General features: G+C 41.7%; 1 pseudogene; it reads right to left on the reverse strand.

Annotated features, from left to right (window-relative positions):
* Positions 1–10,909: 10,909 nt before the first annotated feature.
* LOC133074555 (NADH-cytochrome b5 reductase 3-like) lies at positions 10,910–21,807 on the reverse strand (annotated as a pseudogene).
* Between the last annotated feature and the right edge of the window lie 620 nt (positions 21,808–22,427).

Raw genomic sequence — 22,427 nt, forward strand, 5'->3', positions numbered from 1 at the left:
ATATGGAGTTGCTGGAGGATTAAATAAAATAGTCTTTTACATGTTAATTCAGCACACGTTAATTCTAACTTTTTGCAGCGCTGAAGTGGGGACGCAGTCATTCTAGGTCAACCCCTTTTCTGAGAGATGAAAGATTTAATCCACTCAACGGATGATCACTTACCAAATCACTATTCAATTAGTGACAGACACCAGGCTATGGCTTTGTCTCTTGGCCCCTACAAGGGCGCTTTCCATTTCACCCCCGACCCCACCCCCACCCTCCGGCCCCCCGCCACCCCCCGCTTTTCCTTCAGAAGCTTCAGAACAGCTGGAGGCCAGAACGTGACTTCCTCAGTGACCTGGTGGCAGTGAAGTGGGCGGGGACCTCCGGGAAGGCTAGAAGAGGAAGTCGAGTCACTGGGCTCACAGCCTGCCTGCGCCCCTGGAGAGGGGAACCCCCAGTTCCTGGGTCTCTATGTTGGGCGGGGCTGGCCCCCTTTGGTAACTTAGGGAGTAGCTGCAGCCCAGAAGTCCGTGTGTGTGTGTGTGTGTGTGTGTGTGTGTCCAGAAGTCCGTGTGTGTGTGTGGTGTGTGTGTGTGTCCAGAAGTCCGTGTGTGTGTGTGTCCAGAAGTCCGTATGTGTGTGTGTGTGTGTGTGTGTGTTTCCAGCTGTGGAATGTCCAAGCAAGTGTAGATTAAAGTAAGAGAATATGCTAGCTTTAGGATTCTATCCTGGATGGGATAGAATCCTTCCATGGCAAATCATTTCAGAATCAGCACAGAATTTTCAGGGGAGTCTATCTTGAAAAGTGAAACAGGCTAATGGAAGTTTTCTAACTTCATAAAATCTTAAAACATCATAAAATCTTGGGAACTGACCACTCTGTTTGCCTGGGTTTTAAAATCACTACTCACTGGAGCAGATGTTTTTCCTTTCCAAGGCTCCATTTTATGAAATGAGGCTAAAATATCTGGACAGCCCTCTCCCTTGGGTACCTTGGAATGCTGGGAATATGAATGGTCTCTTAGTAGAGTTGGAGCTCCAAAGGGAAGTTGTAGAACCATGAAAGGCCCTTTAAAAACAGAAACCCTCCTTGTTAAAAATCATAAAAATTATTAGTACTCATTGTGAAAACTTAGAATTTTTTTTTCAGAACCAGAAAGAAGAAAAATAATCGGAATCCGATACCCAGAAAATATTGTTGACAATTTGATGTAAGGCATTATATGTAATCAGACTGAACACTGCTTTTATCCTTGAACAACCTTTTTTCTTTGAATAAAATATCATGACACGCCACTAAATATTTTCCATACTTGTTTTAAAATAGCTATTTAGTATTCCTTTATGCATTCATTTAGCCAAAGCCCAATTGAAGGACTTAAAATTGTGCCCAGGATTTTGCTAGTGAAAGAGTAATAAAATATGAGCCTTGTAGCTAGATCTTTGAGTACATTCTCAATTATTTACCTAGGTAAATTTCCTACCAGTGGTATTTCTGAGACCAGGGATAAAGATTGCCTTACACTGACCTTTTAAGCTTGACTTCCCCCCTCCTCCCTGCCCAGTGTTCTCCCAGATTTTCTATACCATTTATTCACCAAGAATTTATTGAGCACCCATCACATGCCAGACATGCCTGGATAGAGAGATGAACACTCTGAAGCACAAGGTGCCCTAAATGTTGTCAGAGAAAGTTTTGAGTAGCCAGATGTCCAGTTTGAAGAGGGTCATGAAAGACCAGTAGACTTTCTTGAGACTGACAGATTTTAGGTGGGAGGAGGTTAGTGGAAAGTACTGAAAAAGGATGGGAAGCACAATGAGAAGGACAAGGGGGAATTTCCTGTACAAAACCCTGGTGGCCTAAGAAATAGCTTCTTGTGTCATGCTAAAAAGTTTGGAGTTTATTCTCAAAGTATAACAGAGAAAGGCATTTATAGAGCCTCTGAGGTCATGATGAAATTGGATCCCACCACTTAACCCAATGATGGGTACTATTTTCAGTAGACCCCCAAAAATCATTCCTGGTGAAGGAAAACAAAAGATGGAAAAATTTGCAAAGGAAATATTCTAAAACCATGTTGAAATGAAAGCTGCAGAGAATTATCCAAACCCATTGATAGTTACTATTGTGTCCATTACAGTTAAGATTGGGGTGTAGTTATCATTAGTAAGTTTGATCATGAGAAAATTTCCCTTCTTTACCTTAAAGAGAATGGCCTTAATACTGTTGCATGCCCAGACATCACTTCAGTTTCCTATCAGAAAAAAAATTCAAGACTTTCACTAAGTCCAAAAACATGTTTCATAGATGGTGGTTTAAGAAAAACTATTACTTGTAGACAAAACTCAAGTGTCTCCTGTGACCAGGTAGCTAATGACTTTCAACAATTCAGGAAAGTTCTCAGCTATTATTTCTTTGAATATTTCCTTTCCCTCATTTTTGTGTGTTTTTTTGTTTTTTGTTTTTTTTAGAAAAGTCTTTATTGAACTGGCCACAAAACTGCCTCTGTTTTTTTATGTCTTAGTTTTTTTGTCCACAAACCTGCACCCACCCACTAGCTCCGTACTGTAAGTCAAAGCCCCAACCTCTGGACCACCAGAGGAGTCCCTCCTTTCCCTCATTTTTGCTGTCTCCTTAAAGAATTCTGACTACATGTTTATTAGACCTTTTGTTTATTTATTACCTTCGATATATGGCTTGAAGGATTTTAATTCCCCTACCCAGGAACTGAACCCTGACCCTTGGCAATGAAAGCTTAGAGTCCTAACCCCTGGACTGCCAGAGAACTCCCCTATACCATCTAATTCTATTGCCCAAGTCTGGCAATTTCTCTTTCATATTTGGTGTCTGCATTTGGATAATATTTTAGGATCTAATTTGCAATTTACTAATTCTTCAGCTGTGTTGAATCCTTCTGAACTTGAGTTTAAAATTTCTATCATTTTTTCATTCCTAGAAATTCTGTTGGTCAATTCTATATAGTTTCTCGCTCATTTCTATTGGCTTTATTTTCTTGAAACAAAGTCAGTCTTTGCCCTGACTTCTATACCTCCATCAGCAGGAAGCAAGTGGGATGCCTGGAGTAACTTGTGCTTCAGATAAGCACATTTCTTCCCTGATGCTCACAGAAGCATTATCAGGAGTGAAAAGAGAGGCTTAGAACTCTACTGCTTTTGTGAAGAACCTTCTTCCTCCATAGCACCCATGCTCACAGTGCGGTTAATAACCACCATGTCTGCCTTGAGACCATCATAATCCCATTGTGCCTGTGTCCCCTGTTTATGTCAGCCACACAAAAAAACCAGGACTCTCAGGTCATCCCTCACACCCAGAGCTAATCCCCACGTCACTCTAAGGACAGTGAGACAGCCTCTACTGTAGTACTCCATATCTCTCTCCTAGGTTTTTTTCTTCTTTTTCCCACCACCTGCCATACTACATGGGCTTCCCTGATGGCTCAGCAGTGAAGAATCCACCTACAATGCAGGATACGTGGGTTCGATCCCTGCGTTGGGAAGACCTCCCGCAGAAAGGCATGGCAACCCACTCCAGTATTCCGTGCTTGGAAAATCCCATGGACAGAGGACCTTGGAGGGCTGTGGTCCATAGGGTTGCGAAGAGTCAGACACGACAGAAGCGACTTAACACTCATGCGTGCCACACTGCATATTTCAGTTACTTGTCTCTCCTAAAGTGTAGTAACTATCTTCAGAGACAGGGTATTTATTTTGTTAGCTGCTTTCTCCTTAGAGTTTAGAACATTACCTGGAAAATAGAAGTATTCAAAAATATTTGACTGAATCAATAGTAAATATTCTATGTTCTGTGTCTTGACATTCTGTAACTGAGCATTTTGCAGGTCTGATCTGTGTCATCTGTTCTGTTGCTTTTTACTCTTTGTGCCCCGTTCACTTGTGTGTTTTATGGATTTTGACTCTGAACTCATATTCTGTGGATTTTGCCTATAGGAATTCTTTGAAACATAGATTGACCTTGCGTTCATTCAGAGATCATTTGTGTTTACTTTTACAATTTGCTTGGGATAACTATATATCCAGGACCAAGTTAATATCGCTACTTGTTTTTAACTACAAAAGTAGGGTGAATTGGGCTACAGACACATTTGGGGGCTATCAGCTTGTGGGTGTAAATTATCAAAAGATATACATGTTTAAATATATGTATGTGTATTTATCTTTTGATAATTTATAGTCATACACTCCTTGGTACTTGGCTATATATATTTTCTCTCAAGTGCTGAGGTCCAGACAGGCAAGTTTCATTGTTGTCCTTTCCTGTGCAGCAGGTTTTATCCTGTTTATCCATATACTAAAAGTGTAGTCTGCTTTGGGTTTTTCAGCTTTATTAGGGTTCCCCATCTTGGATGGACTGTAGGTTAAGTTGATTTCTAAAAACCCAGTCTTCTCAGATCTTCAGATTTCTCAAAGCTTCAATTTTTTTATGTGAAATCAGCAATTTTTAAATGTTAGCAATCAATTCAAATTTATTTTTGTAAGTGCTAGACAAAAAAAAAATTACCATGAGTCATATTTGAGCTTTGGTCTACCAGTTGAGAATCTCTGTTCTAAAGAGATAGACCCATGTATATATATATATATATATGATGCAGAATATATTTTGTTAGAATGAGTCTGTTAGATAAAATAACCACAGGTTTGGAGAAAAGGATCCAATTTTAGATTTCTGCTTCTTTTCCTCTATAAATATACTTGTCAGATCATGTGTCTAGATTTTTCTGCTCAAGAAATATGATCACGATGTCTACAATATAAGGAAATAGAGGGCGTGTTCCCTACCCCCAAAGTTTTACATTCTATGAAAAGTAGAATATGCAAGATTCTGCTTTGGAAGAAGTAGAATGGATTGAAAAATCACAAGATTTTAAAAAGGAAGACCATTTAGGAAGTCACTGTCTCGGTCTGGGCCTGCATTAAAAGAGCCAGAGCCAGAGCATGATGGCCCAAGAAGGGAAGGAGCAGATACCAGATGTTTAAAGGAAGATGTGACAGGAGTTGATAACTGGAGGAATGTGGGATAAAAATTGGAGAGAAATTATATTTGTGCTTATGTTATCAAAAACATTCTAAAATTTCTTTTGGTTTGTTCATTTCTCACAAGCCAAAGATAATATGAAAAATTGTTTAAAAAGGTTCAACAAATGTAATCAGTTTTTATATGATAAGAAGAAAGGGAAAAAATCTAGTATTGCGGGAAATATTTTAGCTGAGGTACTTGTATAAATATATTATCCCCTTCTTGGAGAAGAGCCTGGCAAACAACTCCAGTATTCTTGCCTGGATAATCTCATTCTTGCCTGGAGAAGCCTGGTGGGCTGCAGTCCATAGGGTCGCAAAGAGTCAGACATGACTGAAGTGACTTAGCATGCATGCACGCATTATCCCCTTCTAGTACTTTCTCAACATTAAAAGATTGTCTTTCTCCTTTAAGAAATAAAAACAAATAAATGTGCACAGGCACATCAAAATTTCAAAATATCTATAGGCTTTTCAGGTTGGAAAGCTTCATTGAAATAGACTGTCAATATTCTCCTAAATCAATGCAATTATTTCCACTTATGGCATTTCACTGGCGTCTGATTGTTTGAAGGGGCTATGGGGAAACTGATGACGTTAAGTAAGATAGATTATGGATCATATTCAACTCTCAGTGGGCCTGGCAGGCATAACTCCTGTGTTATTGCTAATGGGAGTTTTGAGTATAAGCCTTTATGTACTTAAGAATTTACCATTAAAAATCTGTCCATCTCCTCATCCTTTCAGTAGGTTGTAAATAGCATTAACTTTAGGTGTAACTGATTAATTGATTGGGACAATGGCCTGATTGTAAATGATTAACACCCAGCAGGTTCCACATCCTGCACCTCTTTTTATTTCCATCCTATAATATTCTTCCTATAATAAAGAAAATAAGTTGGAAATTACCAAGCACTTTCATATATGTGGTATCACATGTGAATCTCTGTAATTCTGTGCTGAAGGTAGGTTCGTGTCTCAGTTCAGGTGGCTATAGCAAAGTACCAAAGACTGAGTGGCTTATAAACAATAGAAAGTTATTTCTCACAGTTCCGGAGGTGTCTGAGGTCAAGGTGTCAGCAGGTTCAGTTTCTGGTGAGAACCTTCTTCCTGGTTTCGGACTGCCTTCTCATTGTCTCCTCCGGTGGTGGAATGAGGATGACAGAGCTCTCTGGAGTCCCTTTAACAAGGGCACTAAACCCATTCTGAGGGCTCTACCCTTATGACCTAGTCACCTCCCAAAGGCCCCACCTCCTAATATCATATGAAAGTTAGGATTTCAATGTATAAATTTCTTGGAGACATTCAGTTCACTGAAATTAGGCTGACATACTCTATCAATTTAGAAACTAAGGGACTTCCCTGGCAAACCAGTGGTTAAGACTCCCAGGTTGGGGAACTAAGATCCCACGTGCCACATGCCAAAATATAAAATAAAAAAAAATCTGAGGATCACAGTTGCCTTGCGGTATCTTGTTCAATGTCATAACGCTCGCACATGTGAGAACAGGATTAGAACTTAAATCTTATGGCAATAAATCCATTGCCTTTTCCAGAGCCCCAAAATGCTTCTCAGCCATTCAGTTTAACAAGTGTTTTTTCCAACCTCATCACAAATGTGGCTTCATCAAGCTCCGAGGGTGGCAAGAGTTCACAATATTGCCTCTGCTTCCCAAGGGCTTAGAGTTTATTTGATCAAAACTTGTGTATGTATAAAATGGCTACAGCTTGGACTGTATTCTCATGAAAATACTTCATGAAGTACTATAGAGAAAGGAGAAATAATCATGGGCTGTTCACTGGGGAAAATGTCATGGAGGAGGTCTGTGGGTGTTCATGGCTTCTCTGTAACAGATTATGTAAGCTCATCCTCTTGGGTACCTGCTCTGTGCCAGGCACTGTGCTGGGTGCCTCTCATACCTTCTCTTATTTAAACCTCAACATAATCCTCTGAGTGTGTGTGAAAGTCATTTAGTCATGTCCAACTCTTTGCAACCCCATGGACTGTAGCCCGTCAGGCTCCTCTGTCCATAGAATTTTCCAGGCCAGAATACTGGAGTGGGTTGCCATTCCCTTCTCCAGGGGATCTTCCCGACCCAGGGATCGAACCCATGTCTCCCACATTCCAGCCGAATTATTTACCTTCTCAGCCACCAGGGAAGCCCACAGTCCTCGGAGGTAGGTGTCGCACTCCCCACTTTACAGGTGAGACCAGCAGTGCTGGGAGAGGTGGAAGGCACACTTGTCCAAGACACATGGTAGGCGCAGAGCCAACATTGGATGCAGGACACCAATGCCCCGACCCTTTTTTATTTTTTAAGAATTCCTTTAATTTAATTAATTTATTTATTTATGGTTGTGCTGGGTATTTGTTGTTGTACACTGGCTTTCTCTGGTTGTGGTGAGGGGGGACTACTCTTCCTTGCAATGTGCCGGCTCCTCATTGCTGTGGCTTCTCTTGTTAGTTCTCAAGATTATTTATCTTGTTATGGAGCACAGGCTCTAGGAGTGTGGGCTTCAGTAGTTTCAGCATGTGGGCTCAGTAGTTGTGGCTTGTGGGCTTAGTTGTTCCACGGTACGTGGAATCTTCCAGGACCAGGGATTGAATCCGCGTCCCCTGCATTGACAGACGGATTCTTATCCACTGAGCCACCAGTGGTGTACATGATTTTACATTAAGTATATTTTAAAGTTTGACTTTTTAAAAAACATACACAAAATTGTGTCTAGTCCCCCAAAGCAAAACAAACCTAGTCTGAGCTCCCCTCTCCCTCAACAAGTGAGCAGACCAATAGAATAGAATGGTGGGGCGGTGGCAGGGGGGTCTATTATGTTAATAATCTCAATTTATAAAAGAAAGTCCTGGTCCATAAAAAAATATTCTTCAGCATTGATGTAATTATGAAAAATCAAGTAATCAATCAAACATTTTGCTAAACTTAGGAAAACAAGAGGACATTAAAGGATCAGCATCTTTTAAAGAGACCCAGTCTTTGTGGCCTAATTCTTGAGGGGCAGTTTGCTTTAAGAAGTCAAGATGCTTTGTTCCCAGAACCATTGAGGAAGGTGATCCCTAAGAAAGTTCATCTTTCTGGACAAGTTTCTATAACGTTTTTATTTTTAAATTTTTTACTGTGTTGGGTCTTTGTTGCTGCTCAGGGCTTTTCTCTGGTTGTAGGGAGCGGGGGCTACTGCCTAGTTGCAGTGAATGGACTTCTCATTGCAGTGGCTTCTCTTTGGAGCCTGGGCTCTCAGGCATGTAGGCTTCAATAGTTGTGGCTCCTGGGCTCTAGAGCACAGGCTCAGTAGTTGTGGTGCTCAAGTTTAGTTGTTCCGAGGCATGTGGGATCTTCCTGGACCTGGGATTGAACCTGTGTCTCCTGCTTTGGCAGGCGGATTCTTTACCACTGAGCCATTAGGGAAACCCTGGACAAGTTTATCAAGCTATCAGATATGGTTTACATGTGCTTTCTAGAACTTTTATTTAATATACTTTTCGTACATTCATATTCTTGTATTCATATTATTAAAGTTTTTTCCCTAATGCCCTATGTTCCATGACAACAGTTTTGTCACATTGTAGGGGTGGGCCATCATCAATGCTGGTTGGTGCATCCACAGCTGTTGCCAAATGTACAACTTGTTGCCGAGGTGCCAGGTTTACAACACAGAGGAGAAAGGCTTCAGGCAACTGAGAGAGAAGTGGGCAGTATCAAACATTAGGTCACAGGACTCAAAGGAGGAGGATAAGATGCTGGAAAATCAGATGAAGAGTTGACAAACCACAACAGTTCAGTAAGGGAATTTTTTATTGTGGTGAAATAAGCATAACACAAAATATGCTATATTAACCATTTTAAGTGCACAATTTAGTGGCATTAATTATTCACAATGTTGTGCAATCACTACCACTATCTATTTCCAAAACTTTTCCATTACCCCAAACAGGCACTCTGTACCCATCAAGCAATAACTTCCCATTACTCCTCCCTCCAGCCCCTGATAAACACTAATCTTCTCTGTCACTATGTATTTTCTACGACCTTTGTCCTTTCGTCTGGCTTGTTTCAAGTTTCACCCAGGTTGTAATATGTACCAGAACTTCATTCCTTTTAATGGCTGGATATTATTCTAGTATATGTATGTACCACATTTTGTTCATTCATCTGTTGATGGACACTTGGTTTGTTTCCACCTTTTGGCTATTGTGAATAGTGCTGCAATAAACATTGGCATACAATACCTCTTTGAGTCCCTCTTTTCAATTCTTCTGAGTATATGCTAGGAGTAGAATTGCTGGTAATTATATATTTAACCTCTTGAGGAAATGCCAAATTGTTTTCCACAGAGACTGCACCATTTTACATTTACATTCTTAATAGTCGTATATGAGGGTTCCAATTTCTCCACATCCTTGCCAGCACCTGTTATTTCTGTTTTTGTTTTTTGTTTAATAGTCATCTTTATAGGTATGAAGTGGTATTCACTGTGATTTTGCACTGCAGTTCCCAATGACTAGTGATGCTGAGCATTTTTAAAATTGGGTTGTTTGCCTTTTATTGGGACTTCCCTTATGGCTCAGCTAGTAAAAAGAATCTGCCTGCAATGTGGGAGACCTGAGTTTGATCCCTGGGTTGGGAAGATCCCTTAGAGAAGGGAAAGGCTACCCACTCCAGTATTCTGGCATGGAGAATTCCATGGACTGTATAGTCCATGCGGTCGCAAAAGAGTTGGACACAACTGAGTGACTTTCACTTTATATAAATATTATTGAGTTGTAGAAGTTCTTATACATTTTAGATATTAAACCCTTATCAAATATATGATTTGCAAATATTTTTCTCCCATTCTGTGGGTTCCCTTTTCACTTACTTTTTTTTAGCATTAAAAAGTTTTACTTCAATTTTTTTCCTCTTACAAACAACTCTGAAAAGTTGATATGCACCTGTCTAGCATAGCTGTTTTTTAAAGGCAATATGGGGGCCACCGAGAATGTCTCCCAGACAGGAAATTCTGCTCAAAATCTTCATGCTGAGGGTGAAGGCAGGAGAAGAGGTAGAACTCTGCCATCAGTTTCCCACCCCAAATCCCCGCCCTGGGCTGAGTCACGCTCTGCTAAGTCGCAACTTGTAGCTCCCAAGATTACCTGAATGTTTGGGTAGCTGGGGAGAATGCCAGGGTTTCAAGATGGCCCACATACAGCCTGATGGGCCCTCAGCCAGCACCTTCTTCCCATTCCAGCCATAGAAGTGCTGAGCTCCTTCCTGGGTGGCTGGGGCCTGCCTGGGCCCTAGGGGGGGTGGTAGCCTGTCATCCCAGCACCCTACCCCAGTCTCCACCAGGACTTTGTGATGTTTCCAGTCTCATCAGGCGCTGCTGAGGTCTAAGTCATGACTCTGAGGCAGACAGTGAAAAGAGTCAGGCAGAGTCTGGGGACCACGGCTGGGGTAGAACCTGCAGCCCTGGGCTGCCCCTACTTGTTTATTTCCAGTCTGTGGTCCCTCGTAGGGAGGGCTGGATCAAGCCTGGTGATGGCAGCCTTAGCCCTGTGGTGGGAGAAGGGGGCACGGAGGGAGAGTCATAAGGATAGGGACAGGGCTGAGAGAAGCAGACAGAAACTCGTCCTGCAGTTTGCCAGTTTGCCCACCTGCAGCAGAGCTCTGCTTCCAAAGGGACTCCTCAGATCAGGCCTGCTGGGTGACCGTCCAGGGCATGGGCAGGCCAGGTTGAACCTGGGGCCGCAGCTTTGAAGAACGTTGGCAGGGGAGGACTGGTTGAGACTGGGGCATGAGGCGTGTTCAGGGTATGGTCCTGCCAGTGCCCAGCCGTCAGAAGGGGAAGCAGTGCTCCTTGGGATGACCCATGTGGTCAGGGCTGGACAGGCCAACATCCTGGCTCAGAGCAGGAGTACCGGAGGCTCCTCCTCCAGGGAGTGTGGTCCTGGATCATCTCCTTGCTCACAAAGCCCTAGTGTAGTCCCCTGCTTCAGGGGTTTTGTCTACTGTGAACCAGTTGCAACAAAATGTCCTTCTTGTTCTGACCAGCAAAGAGCAGTTGGCACACAATGTGGTCATCCAAGTCCCTCATGATGGCGTGGATCACCCATAGCATCAAAGTGATGCTTGTTCCTCTCATGATCATGTGAATAGATTTCACCTCTTGATAATGAGCTTGAGATTCTGGTCTGGACAGATGGCAAACTTTTCTTCGCCCTGGTAGACTAGCAGACAGATTGGGTGCTGAAACTCAGTGATGTCTCCAGTCTTCATGTTTTCCAGGTACCGGGACATCTTCCAGTAGGAAACATGGGATGGGTGTCTTTGAAGTAAACCTTGATGACTGGGCCCATCAAGCCCCTTCATCATGCCTGGAAATGCTGTACAGCTGAGTGATTAGGTTTTGGTGGATTTGAGCTGAAAATTAGATGTGATGACTTATGAGGGGGTCCAAGATATGATGGGGATGTAGCAGTTGAAGTAGAACCACTGGTGTTATGGCTGATAATCTCCTCATCAATAAGCCACAGTGAGTACTTGATATCTGGGCTTTCAAATGGCGAGGGTGCAGTGCTGGATAGAGGGGCTACAGAGCAACCAGACTAGGGAAAGAACCACATGTGCTGAGCTGGGCCCTGTGATGATGGCTGCTGCCCCAGCTAAGAAAGCTGGGCCACCTCTTCTCACGATATCCTTTGGTGCACAAACATTTTCAATTTTGATGAAACCCAGTTTATCTATTTCTTTTTTAATTGCTCATGCTTTGGTGTCATATCTAAGAATCCATCGCTAAACCAGAGGTCACCAAAATTTACCCCTATGCTTTCTTCCAAGAGTTTCATTATTCCATTTTGAGTCAATTTTTGTACATGATGTGAGAAAGCCTCCAGCTTCATTCCTTTGCATGTAGAATCCAGCTGTGCCAGAACTGTTTGTTGAAGCGACTAATCTTTCCTCACTGAATGAATATAGTACTCTTGTGGAAAACCAATTGGCCATAGATGTATGGGTTTATTTTGGGACTATCAGTTCTTTTCCATTGGTCTATATGTCTATCCTTAAGCCAGTATTACACTGTTCAGATTACTGTAACTTTGCAGTAAGTTTTGAAATCAGGTGTTGTGAGTCCTCCAATTTTGGTCTTTTTAAAGACTTTTTTTGGCTATTTTGGGACCTTTGCAGTCCCATGTCAATTTGAGTAGAGGGTTTTTTCATTTCTGAAAAAAAGGCTGTTGGAATGTTGATAGAGACTGTTTTGAATCTGTAAATCACTTTGGGTAGTAGTGCCATCTTAACAGTTTAAATCTATGTTCCAATCCATTAGCATGGATATAGTTTGATTTAGTTAGGTCTTTCTAAATTTGTTTCAGAGATGTTTTAGAGTTTTCAGTGTATATTTCACCTCCTTGGTTAAATTTATTCTTAACTTTTTGATGCTATTTTAATACCAGTGGAATGTTTTGTTTCCTTTTTGAATTGTTCATTACTAGTGTATTGAAACATGACTGATTTTTGTGTGTTGATCTTGTTACCTGCAACTTTGCTGAATTTTTAAAATTAGCTCTAGTAGCTTTCTTGTGGACTCTTTGGAACTGTCTATATATAAAATCATCACATCTGTGAATAGAGATGGTTTTACTACTATCTCTTCAATTTGTTTGTCCTTTAATTATTTTTCTTATCTGCTTGCTCTAGCTAGAACTTCCCGTGTTGAATCGCAGTGATGCAAGTATGCATCCTTGTCTTGTTCCTGCTCTTAGGAGAAAAGCTTTCAGTTTTACTGTTATCATGTTAGCTGTGGGTTTTTCACAAATGCCCTTTATCTTGTTGGATAAGTTCCTTTTTATTCTTAGTTTTCTGAGTGTTTGTACCATGAAAGGTGGTTGAAAGTGAAAGTGAAAGTCGCTCAGTTGTGTCTGACTCTTTGTTATCCCATGGACTGTATGGACTATACAGTCCATGGAATTCTCCAGGTCAGAATACTGGAGTGGGTAGCCTTTCTCTTCTCCAGCGGATCTTCCTGAGGCAGGGATCAAACCCAGGTCTCCAGCATTGCAGGCAGATTCTTTACCCACTGAGCCACAAGAGAAAGCCACACTGAAATGATCATTTTTTTTATCACATTTGTTCTCTTAATGTAGTTTATTACATTGATTAATTTCTTTGTATTGAACCACTCTTGCAATCCTGAGATAAATCCCACCTGGCCATAGTAGATAATCCTTTTCATAAGTCGTTGGATCTGGTTTGCTAGTATTTTATTTAGGACTTTTGCATCCAGAAAGGATATTTTTTTTTCTTGTGATGTCTTTATCTGCCTTTGGTCTCAGTGTAATACTAGCCTTACAGAATGAGTCAGGAAGTGTTCCGTCCCTCATGGTTAACTTCATCAGCTTTGGAGGTAGATGGTGTCAATTTTAAGCCTACTTTTGCTGCCAAATATTTTGTAGTAAGTTTTTTCATTGTTTACTGCTCTAGACATCAGTTTTCCATCTGTAAAATTGGTGTGTTGGGAGGATTAATTGGAATCATTCATTGTAAAGCCTGTGGTGTACAGGTAAAAGTTTAAGAATCAGCTCTTAGAGAAAGTGGGAGTAGGAAACCCTATTTTGTAGTATTTGCCTGTTTCCATGGTGTAAATACTCCTGCCATGGTTGATTTTAAGATGCCATTATGAAGTCATCTAAGGGAAGATGAGAAGAAATGCACATAGTATCCTCGAATGAGCCAGTGGAAACTGACTCCAGTATATCACTTAAAAAAAAAAAGGATGAAGTACATAATAAATGATCAATGATTAAATTTTGGACTTCCCAGATGGCACTAACGGTAGAGAACCCACTTACCAATGCAGGAGACATAAGACATACAGGTTCGATTCCTGGGTTGAGAAGATCCCCTGGCAAAGGCATAGCAACCCACTCCAGTAGATTTGCCTGGAGAATCACCTGGACAGAGGAGCCTGGCAGGCTGCAGTCCATAGGGTTGCAAAGAGTAGGACATGACTGAAGTGACTTAGCACAGTATAGCAAAGCACAATTAAATATTATCATTTCAGTTGCCTTTAGCAAAAAGAATTAAATAAAGTGAAAATAGAATGATTCCTGAAAAGTCAAGCTATAAATCTCCCTCTATATTGCCTTATGTTCTAAAATAGTCTTGGTACTTTGAAATGTTATCTTCAGATGGTCTATTCTCTGTGGGAATCACTTTGCATATCTTCTTACTATCTCTAGATCTTGCATCGTTGTTTCCAGTGAACATAATCACAGGGAGGACAGTGTATGGATAAGTCTGTCTGCCCTCCTGGCAGTTGACCACACCCGGTTTTTATCTTGTTCTTTTCTCTTTTTTTTTAGATTTTTGGACCATTTTTAAAGTCTTTATTGAATTTGGTATTAATACAATGTTGCTTCTGTTTTATGTTTTGCTTTTTTGGCCATGAGGCATGTGGGATCTTAGCTTGCCAACTAGGGATGAATCTGTACCTCCTGCGTTGGAAGGCAGTCTTAACTACTGGACTGCCAGGGAAGTCCCCAATTAACTACACCTGGAAAAACTTCTTGCTCCTGATTGCTTAACATGTTAACCTTGAAGGCTGCTGGAAAATTTAGATACAGCATCCTGCCTTGGCTCCCTGGTTACTAAGGTGTTCTGCCTGATACTGACCCTGACAACAGTCACCACCTGGTCATGCTTTCCCTAGAAGGCACACACTGATTGCCCAACTGCCTCATCCGGCAAATAGTTCTAAACAGTGTCTAGACTTCTGCTCAGATTCAGGCTTAGGACACTTTATGAAGTAAAGACTATCTTGCTCTGTCCCCTCGGTACCTTTCAGTAAATTTCAATTCTTTTACCAACTCAGTATGTTGTCCCATTTCCTTATCCATCCATCTATCCATCCACCATCATCCAACCAAGACTTGCAGAGTGTGTAATGACTACAAACACAAAGACGGTATGTGGCTTCCACTACCTATAAACTCACAGCCTGAGACGGGGTCGGGTAAAGTGAAGATAGATATGCAAACAAATAATGAGAATATATTATGATAAGGGAAAGCACAAAAGTATATGCAAAGTACTCGGGGAAACTAAAGGAGGAAGTCAGATTGTCTCGGGGAGGTACAGAGATTTTTGCAGCGTGGGTAAAGCACTTTGGGTAAAGCTGAGCTTGGGGCCAGAATATAAGGTAGACGTGTATGCCCAACTATGGCGTTGCACGTGATCGTCTAGCAACAGGACGCCTTTCTTTCCTTTCTTTCTTTTTTTTTTAAATTGTCTTGCATCTTAGAACTTTAAGGCCATGGTCCCTGTTAATAATAAAAGAATAGCCAACTTTTTCATGGCTTATAATGTGCCAGATACTGTACTAAGTGCTTTAAATTAATTATTTAACTTAATCTTCATAGCAACCTTAGAATACAGTTAACATTATCATCCCCATTTTACAGATGAGAAAACTGAAATTTAAACCTCAAAGTTACACAACTAGGAATGGGCAGAGCTAAAACCCAACTCTTATTCACTGTTGAGCCTGTGCTCTTAGAAACACAAGCCGGCTGGACTTGGTATAGTTGAGGGACTGGAAGACTGATCCCCTCTCCTGACACCAGCCCGCCAAAGCTTCATTGCATTTTGTAGTGCTCACACATTAAACCCACTTACCTCAAACCTGGGCCGATAGCGATTATCTGATGGCACCTTGTTTAGGAGGCAGTGGTAGTTAATGTGGAGAAGGACTTCGAAGGATGTTGACAGCAATGCCAATTTACTTCCAAGAACTGTGGTTCCTGTTGGGTGATGTTAAGTTAATGATTAATATGCTCTTGTGTGATTCAGCTAATGCCCTTCCCAAATAATGTGTTAACCCAATTAAAAAACGTGTCCAACTGAGCTGAATGTCAGACCTGTGTGTCAACTTGCATTTTGCATCTGTAAAAGGAAAAGCACTTCCATTTAATACTGCTTACCAGGTATTTTATGTATATAATTAATTATATTATTAATTCTATACATATGTATAATTGTATAATGTATATATATAATGTCATGTTGACATCAACTCTGTGAGATTGTATGTATGTGCAAATAAGTAACCTGAAGCTCAGAAAGGAGAAGCAGCTTGTTCAAGTTCATAGAGTCAACTACTTTCTACTACTCTAGGACCACAACTATTGGGGTTGTCTTGTTTAATTCATATCATAGTGAATAACTGCTCTTCTTTTTGATAAAGAAACATTATTTATTTTTAGAGATGTCTCCAAAGAAGCATGATTAGTTTAGAGATGTGGGATAGTGGAAAGACTGGGCACTTTGGAGCTAGGTATTCCTGGGTTAAAATTCTAATTCCTGCTCTGTAGTGGTGTGACCTTTGGCAAGTTCCCTAATCTCACCTCAAAAGATGATTGTGAGAACTGAAGCAGGTGGCTGGTCCCCAGGAATATACTTCAGTACTCATTAGTCCTTTTCAGCTCCTGGTTGGTATAACATGAATGGGCATCTCCAGACATCTTAAGCAAATTGGTTAAATACACAGTATATTCTTAGAGATACTTTAATTTATTTTAATTAAAAAAAAAAAGCAAACTCCTGCTAGGTGGCCTTTTGGGGGGGAAATTTATGGATGGTATTTTGAAACAAGGCAAATCATACAGCTCCCGCAGTTTGAGATTCGACAGACTCACCAGTGAGGCCCATTATACCCATGAGAGTTCTGGGGAGGAATTGGAAAAACTGCTGTGTTGAAGTTGCAAAAAATCTGGTCCAGGAGACAAAACACACAGACAGATGGAAAGAAATAACAATAGAAGGCAGCAGAGGACAAGAGCCCAAGCAGTGGTGCAGGCAATCAACAGCGTGTAAATTTGGAAGAGACAGACTGTTTCAAAGAGGCCAAGAAACCCTTCCTGGCCCATCTCCTGCTCTCCCTCCTTCTTCTGTCCCTCCACAGCACTTTGGGTTTCTCTTAGAGTCACCAGTGCACTTAGCTCTTTGTAACAAGGTGGAGAAACTATCACGCTCTCTCTTAATAGCTGGCGCCAGAATTCCTCTTGAGGATAGAAGCATCTAGGTTTGGAAAATTAGGTGTAATGGAATAGGTTGGAGAGTGCTGGAGGCGGAGTTGAGACCTGAGGACCTGGATGTTGGAGGAGGGGAAATTTACTGGTTTTAAGACAGGGAGAATTTGAGATTGGGGGTGGGGGTGCAATCTGGGATGGAGTGAATGAGGAAACAAGAGGAGGGAGGGAAAAGGGAACAGGGAGAGAGCAGCTGGCAGCCCGCAGAGAGCTGTGATTCCTTCCCACAATTACCTACATCTCCAGTGACTGCTACTAAACCCAGGCAGCTTTGTGTGAGTGCCTTTGATGGGAAAACCAGGAACAGGCTGAGTTTCATTTCAGCATTGTGCAGAACAGATTAGATGTGAGGGGGTGGAAGTTACCCAGTTCTTGAAAGGGCTCTATACTTTTCACGGTCCAGGTGAAGACTGAGGATTCAAACCAAGTTTACCAAAATTGTTCAGAGGCAGACTTCCAAGTTATTTCTCCAATTCCTTTCTCTTCTTTGCCTAGTCCTTCCTTTCCAACTTACAGTACCTGACATATAGTAGGCACTCCATAAATATCTGTTGTGCTGAATCAAATATAAATATGCTACATCGTTTTTGCTGTCATGGTACCTAAAATTGAGTGAAGACAACACAAATGCATTTCACATATAAAAGTAAGTCTAATCCTAACAATTCTGAGAAGGCTATAAATATCCACTAATAGGCCTAACATGTCTCTTTGTTTTTCAGTATTCCTCAAGATTTTGCACACATTTCATCCTCTAGGAAGCCTACCTGGATTTTCAGTTATGGTTCCTATCTCTGAAATCTTATGACATTTCCTACCTATATCAGCAAATTTGACACTTGATCACTTATTTTTTGATGGATGGCTTGCCTTTTTCACTGCATACTACAGTTCCTGAGGGCAGAAAATGAGGCCACTCTTGCTGAGGGCTGAGTACATATAGTACCTTATATACATAGCTAGCTGTTTAGTTGATTGTTACTGATAATATGTGTCCTACATCATGTTCTCAGAAACTTGAGAACTTAGTATGTGCTTGGCAAGTATTAGTACTGAATAACTATTTGTTGAATTGAGTTGAATTGTTGGGTAGTATAAACATCTGAAAATACAAAATTCTTAGATATCATTCTCATACCAAAAATCCCAGAAAATTAGGAGGGAATTAAATATAATTCTTGTTAAGCTATAATTTATCTTCCTATTGCTTTGAGGTGTATAATTTAGGCTTTCCACTTCAAAAGCTATTCTGATTTCTTGGCCAAAAATTTTACATGGATACTTTGAGGTTAAGAAATAAAGATACACAGCATTTTGAAGCTGGCAGGCATCATAAGATCACGTGCTCTAACCCAGGTGAAATGTGAGTTCAGAGGGTTGCACAGACTGCCTCATGCTTCTGGAGTCTGTTGCAGAGCTTACCTAGTTTCCACGTTTCCTGCTTTCTGGTTCAGTGGTCTTTCTGGGGCACTAAGTTTAGTTGTCAGAATAGCATTTCTTCTAAATGTATTTATTATTAATGCACTATACTAAGTCCCTGGGGTAGAATAAGCCTCATCATTATAGCTAGTAAGTCAGTCTGAAGCAATCTGATATTCCTGTAAAACTGAATAAATTTTGTAGTAAAGTATCCTTGGGCTCACTGCCTTCTGAGATGGCATCATCTCATTTGCCCTATATTAAAAAATATCCATAAATGAGCCCTTCTATATGGACATTCATTATAACTTAGCTTTATTGATTCTTTTATAGTGCCGTTAATTACAGGAACCACAAAAACCTTCAATTAGATTAAAGCCATAATAAATAAGATGAGTAATACTTATTCTGCTCTGTATATATTTTTTTTGTGATAAACTGATGTTTATCTTTTCAGACATTGCTACATTAACATTTTATAAAATAATTATATCAAATATTTTAATTTGTTAGGCAAAAACATTTTAATATTTTCTAATAACTAATGGCCTCCCTCGTGGCTCAGATGGTAAAGAATATGCTTGCAATGCAGGAGACCTGCGTTTGATCTTTGGGTTGGGAAGATTCCCCTGGAGAAGAAAATGGCTACCCACTCTAGTGTTCTTGCCTGGAGAACTTCATGGACAGAGGAGCCTGACAGGCTATAGTCCATGGAGTCACAGAGAGTCAGACACTACTGAGCAACTGACACTAATGATATTAACAGCTCCAATACTTTGGCCACCTTATGCGAAGAGCCAACTCATTGGAAAAGACCCTGATGCTGGGAAAAATTGAAGGCAAAAGGGGAAAGAGGCAGCAGAGAATGAGATGATTAAATAGCATCACTGACTTCAATGGACATGAACTTGAGCAAACTCCGGGAGAGAGTGAAGGACAGGGAAGCCTGGTGTGCTACAGTCCATGAGGTCACAAAGAATCGGACACGACTTAGCGACTGAACAACAACCAATCATTATTAATCCTCATGACAACCCTATGAAGTGTACATTATGGTTATCTTGACTTACAGGTAAGAAATCAAAGCTTAAAGAAATTCAGTGTCTTGCTTAAGATCCCACAAGAGGGAAAGCTGTGATTAAATGAGATAATATTAATGTACCTAGCATATGCTGAGCAGATAGTGTATTGAATAAATGCAAGTGAAAAAGACAGTGTGAAGTGAAAATAAGTGAAAGAAAAGATGAAGCTATTGTGAGGTTAGTATATAAAATATGTGTTATAAGTTTCAATATATAATACATATATGACTGAAACTTGATTCTGAGCTTCCTAATAGTCAAAGGGAGAGATATAATCAGTTATATAAGTAATAAATAACCTTGCTTAAGAGAAGTATAATATCTCTAGAGCTGAGGGCCCTTTTTCAAGATGAAAGATTTAATTTAGCCGGGACCTTAGAGGATGAGACAAAGTCATTACTGGGTGCTGTTAGAAGCCTGGAGGAGTGATGGCCAAACCTGAGTGGAGTGGAGAAGCCTGAGTTGCCCTGGAAGGAGGCAGAGCAAGGATTAAGAAGTTGGAGAGGTGCGCTAGAAGGGAAATATTATGGAAGACCCACCAGAGGATTATGTTCCATGGGAGGCCTGAAGGACACAACATTCACCTAAACCATTAAGAATGTACTACAAAGAGGGGGACCACCATCACCAACAAGTGCAGGCCACGGCTCAAAACAGGTGAGTAGTCCCTTCATAGTCACAGGCATGATGGGGCATCTCCCAAGTAATAGAGACCAACTGAGAGTGTTTAACTGCTAGGAGCCAAGAAACCACAATTACCTTAATTACCAGTAAGGTCAGAAGAGTAGCCCAAGGGGAATTCTGTAGGAATTGAGAGAGGATTAATAGCTCATGGTGTCCTTAGGGCAAATATGTAGCCAACAAAGATACTACGAAAAAATCTAGAAAGAGTAGGCCATGACCATGAGGTCCTGTGATGGTATATATCACACAAGAAGTCATCAGGGGCAGTTGACCTCACAGAGTGCTGGAAGGCCTTGGAAAGGCACACCTGAAGTGACAGATGAGCGGCAACCATCTGAAAGGCTAGGTTGTCAATCCTGCAGGGTGTGTGTTCAATCAGAAACCTCTGTATGGAACTGGGTCTGCAATTACAAGAATGAATGGATCAAGGAACAAAGGGGTCAAAGTAGAAGCGGTACTGCTTACCATCACTCCCAGTGACCCACTGCGGGACTTTGTTTTTCTTGTCCCTGCATTCTGGATTCCTCAGTTGTTAGACTTCTTGGGCCCCAAATGAGGTATGCTCTTCCCCAGGGCTATAACAAAGGTCCCATTGAACTATGAATTGTAGCTGGATTCCTGCCTCCAGGGACCAGCAGGGGAAAAGAGTCACCTCCTGGAAGGGGGAATCCATTTTCATCAGCAGGAGGATGTGGCCTTTCTTTTACATAGTGGTGTAGGGAGGAATGCGTGTAGGACCCAGGAGATTCACCTGGGCCTCTCCCAGGACTCTATTGCCCCACCGAAACTATGTCTGGATATGCATAGCACTCCTGCCTCAAAGAAGGCAATGGCAACCCACTCCAGTACCCTTGCCTGGAGAATCCCATGGACGGAGGAACCTGGTGGGCTACAGTCCATGGGGTCGCGAAGAGTCAGACACGACTGAGTGACTTCACTTTCACTTTTTATTTGCATGCACTGGAGAAGGAAATGGCAACCCACTCCAGTGTTCTTGCTTGGAGAATCCCAGGGACGGAGGAGCCTGGTGGGCTGCCGTCTATGGGGTCGCACAGAGTTGGACATGAGTGATGTGACTTGACAGCGGCAGCAGCCTGGCCTCAGAAGCATGTGATTGCAAAGGGCTCAGATGCCTCAGGAATGAAGACTTGGGTCACTTCCCTAGGAAGTGATGATATCGCTCCTGCCGAAATGATAGCCACAGGTCAGAGGAATTTAGAATAGACAGAAGAGGGAGAGAGGATGAGAACCAGCAGTGTCTTGGAGACCTAGAGGCAGTGACCTGGCTATAGTTTGTCTCAGTGACCATCTTTTCTAAATTTCCCTGTAGGCGGAGAGGTCGGCAGACCCATGGAGGTCCTGCTCCCCGCACCTGCATGTATGTTTGAGCAGCACGTTGGGTAGAACACAGTTGCCATGAGAGTGTACTGTTGAGATCTCCTCCTCTGGGGAGGTTGACTAACAGAGGGCTCCAGCCATTTCCTCCGTGCATCCACCGCCATGTTTGCATGGAGACTGGGCTACCTGTGCCAACGGCAGCATGGCACGCATGCCAAGGCAGGCCAGTCCCAGCGAGCAGTGGTCACCTAGGCTTTGGACTCCAGCTTGGTCTACCTGAGGCTTTCTGGGGGCTGTGCTCGTTCTACCTTGTCCTCTCTTTTCTCCTCTTCTCTCCACAGATTTCGAGCTGCATCAGGGTCTGGAGGCTTTCCTTGCCTTCTACTCCTCCCCTCTTTATCTGTTATAGGCCCTTCCTAATAAAACTCTTATACATCTAATCCTGTCGTCTTTTTTTTTTTTTCTAAGTTGAAGTATAGTTGATTTACAGTGTTGTGCTAGTGTTGGTGTAAAGCAAAATGATTCAGTTTTACGTATATATGTATACGAGGCTTCCCAGGTGGCTCAGTAGTGAAAGAATCTGCCTGCCAATTCAGAAGACGCAGGAGGCACAGGTTCGATCCCTGGGTCAGGAAGATCCCCTCGAGGAGGAAATGGCAACCCACTCCAGTATTCTTGCCTGGGAAATCTCATGGACAGAGGAGCCTGGTGGGCTACAGTTTATGGGGTTGCAAAGAGTTGGACATGACTGAGCATGCATGCATACCACCTCATATGTGTATAG

Source organism: Dama dama, chromosome 20, assembly GCF_033118175.1.
Source record: "Dama dama isolate Ldn47 chromosome 20, ASM3311817v1, whole genome shotgun sequence".
NCBI classification, from domain to species: domain Eukaryota; kingdom Metazoa; phylum Chordata; class Mammalia; order Artiodactyla; family Cervidae; genus Dama; species Dama dama.